We start from the raw sequence: 3,707 nt of genomic DNA, 5'->3' as shown, positions 1-3,707 counted from the left end.
ACTGTTCACACCTTTCCTATTACTGTCCACACCTTTCCTATTACTGTCCACACCTTTCCTATTACTGTCCACACCTTTCCTATTACTGTTCACACCTTTCCTATTACTGTCCACAATTTTCCTATTACTGTTCACACCTTTCCAGTTACTGTTCACACCTTTCCAGTTACTGTTCACACCTTTCCTATTACTGTTCACACCTTTCCTATTACTGTCCACAATTTTCCTATTACTGTTCACACCTTTCCAGTTACTGTTCACACCTTTCCAGTTACTGTTCACACCTTTCCTATTACTGTTCACACCTTTCCTATTACTGTTCATACCTTTCCAATTACTGTTCATTACTGTTCACACCTCTCCAATTACTTTTCATACTTTTCCTATTACTGTTCACACCTTTCCTATTACTGTTCAAACGTTTGTTATTTTTATTCAAACCTCTGTTATATTTATTCAAAACTTTGTTATTTTCACTAAAACCTTTGTTATTCCTGTTCAAACCTTTGTTATTTCTGTTCAAACTTTTCTTATTTCTGTTTTAAACTTTTATATTTTTCGTTCCTTTGCTTAATTTTTCCTTCATATACTATATTTTCTTATTATCTAGTTAATGATTCCTTCTTCTGATAAATTTGCCCGCCATCTGCTTAATATTTCTTATTATTCTTAACTTTTCCTTTTACTATTCAAAAATTTCGAATTGCTGTTCAAATAATTTAAAAGAAAAACACCTTATTTGTAGCTAAACCTTTGTTTTTTCTGTTCAATTCTTTGTTTTTTTTTTGTTCAAACCCTTGTTTTTTCTGTTCGAACTTTTGTTAATGACTGTTCAAAATTTTCTTATTTCTGTTCAAAGTTTCACTATTTCTGTTCAAAGTTTTACTATTTCTGTTCAAAGTTTCACTCTTTATGTTCAAATTTTCACTCCTTATGTTCAAAGTTTCACTATTTCTGTTCAAAGTTTTACTCATTATGTTCAAAGTTTCACTCTTTATGTTCAAAGTTTCACTCTTTCTGTTCAAAGTTTCACTATTTCTGTTCAATGTTTCACTATTTCTGTTCAGTGTTTCACTATTTCTGTTCGGCGTTTCATTATTTCTGTTCGGCGTTTCACTATTTCTGTTCGGCGTTTCACTATTTCTGTTCAGTGTTTCACTATTTTTGTTCGGCGTTTCACTATTTCTGTTCGGCGTTTCACTATTTCTGTTCAGTGTTTCACTATTTCTGTTCACAGTTTCACTATTTCTGTTCAGAGTTTCACTATTTCTGTTCAGAGTTTCACTCTTTCTGTTCAGAGTTTCACTATTTATGTTCAGAGTTTCACTATTTCTGTTCAGTGTTTCACTATTTCTGTTCAGTGTTTCACTATTTCTGTTCAGTGTTTCACTATTTCTGTTCAAACCTTTCCTATTACTGTTTATACCTTTCCAATTACTGTTCATACTTTTCCAATTACTGTTCACACCTTTCCTATTACTGTTCACACCCTTCCTATTACTGTTCACACCCTTCCTATTACTGTTCACACCCTTCCTATTACTGATCATACCTTTCCTGTTACTTTTCACACCTTTCCTGTTACTTTTCATACCTTTCATATTACTGTTCATACCTTTCCAATTACTGTTCACACCTTTCCTATTACTGTTCATACCTTTCCTATTACTGTTCATACCTTTCCTATTACTGTTCATACCTTTCCAATTACTGTTCACACCTTTCCTATTACTGTCCACACCTTTCCTATTACTGTCCACACCTTTCCTATTACTGTCCACACCTTTCCTATTACTGTTCACACCTTTCCTATTACTGTCCACAATTTTCCTATTACTGTTCACACCTTTCCAGTTACTGTTCACACCTTTCCAGTTACTGTTCACACCTTTCCTATTACTGTTCACACCTTTCCTATTACTGTCCACAATTTTCCTATTACTGTTCACACCTTTCCAGTTACTGTTCACACCTTTCCAGTTACTGTTCACACCTTTCCTATTACTGTTCACACCTTTCCTATTACTGTTCATACCTTTCCAATTACTGTTCATTACTGTTCACACCTCTCCAATTACTTTTCATACTTTTCCTATTACTGTTCACACCTTTCCTATTACTGTTCAAACGTTTGTTATTTTTATTCAAACCTCTGTTATATTTATTCAAAACTTTGTTATTTTCACTAAAACCTTTGTTATTCCTGTTCAAACCTTTGTTATTTCTGTTCAAACTTTTCTTATTTCTGTTTTAAACTTTTATATTTTTCGTTCCTTTGCTTAATTTTTCCTTCATATACTATATTTTCTTATTATCTAGTTAATGATTCCTTCTTCTGATAAATTTGCCCGCCATCTGCTTAATATTTCTTATTATTCTTAACTTTTCCTTTTACTATTCAAAAATTTCGAATTGCTGTTCAAATAATTTAAAAGAAAACACCTTATTTGTAGCTAAACCTTTGTTTTTTCTGTTCAATTCTTTGTTTTTTTTTTGTTCAAACCCTTGTTTTTTCTGTTCGAACTTTTGTTAATGACTGTTCAAAATTTTCTTATTTCTGTTCAAAGTTTCACTATTTCTGTTCAAAGTTTTACTATTTCTGTTCAAAGTTTCACTCTTTATGTTCAAATTTTCACTCCTTATGTTCAAAGTTTCACTATTTCTGTTCAAAGTTTTACTCATTATGTTCAAAGTTTCACTCTTTATGTTCAAAGTTTCACTATTTCTGTTCAATGTTTCACTATTTCTGTTCAGTGTTTCACTATTTCTGTTCGGCGTTTCATTATTTCTGTTCGGCGTTTCACTATTTCTGTTCGGCGTTTCACTATTTCTGTTCAGTGTTTCACTATTTTTGTTCGGCGTTTCACTATTTCTGTTCGGCGTTTCACTATTTCTGTTCAGTGTTTCACTATTTCTGTTCACAGTTTCACTATTTCTGTTCAGAGTTTCACTATTTCTGTTCAGAGTTTCAGTCTTTCTGTTCAGAGTTTCACTATTTATGTTCAGAGTTTCACTATTTCTGTTCAGTGTTTCACTATTTCTGTTCAGTGTTTCACTATTTCTGTTCAGTGTTTCACTATTTCTGTTCAAACCTTTCCTATTACTGTTTATACCTTTCCAATTACTGTTCATACTTTTCCAATTACTGTTCACACCTTTCCTATTACTGTTCACACCCTTCCTATTACTTTTCACACCCTTCCTATTACTGTTCACACCCTTCCTATTACTGATCATACCTTTCCTGTTACTTTTCACACCTTTCCTGTTACTTTTCATACCTTTCATATTACTGTTCATACCTTTCCAATTACTGTTCACACCTTTCCTATTACTGTTCATACCTTTCCTATTACTGTTCATACCTTTCCTATTACTGTTCATACCTTTCCAATTACTGTTCACACCTTTCCTATTACTGTCCACACCTTTCCTATTACTGTCCACACCTTTCCTATTACTGTCCACACCTTTCCTATTACTGTTCACACCTTTCCTATTACTGTCCACAATTTTCCTATTACTGTTCACACCTTTCCAGTTACTGTTCACACCTTTCCAGTTACTGTTCACACCTTTCCTATTACTGTTCACACCTTTCCTATTACTGTCCACAATTTTCCTATTACTGTTCACACCTTTCCAGTTACTGTTCACACCTTTCCAGTTACTGTTCACACCTTTCCTATTACTGTTCACACCTTTCC

The sequence above is a fragment of the Phalangium opilio genome, unplaced genomic scaffold (assembly GCF_054372755.1).
Source record: "Phalangium opilio isolate 3A_F unplaced genomic scaffold, DU_Popi_V2 ptg000209l_1, whole genome shotgun sequence".
Lineage (NCBI taxonomy): Eukaryota > Metazoa > Arthropoda > Arachnida > Opiliones > Phalangiidae > Phalangium > Phalangium opilio.
Note: the sequence above shows the minus strand (reverse complement) of the source record.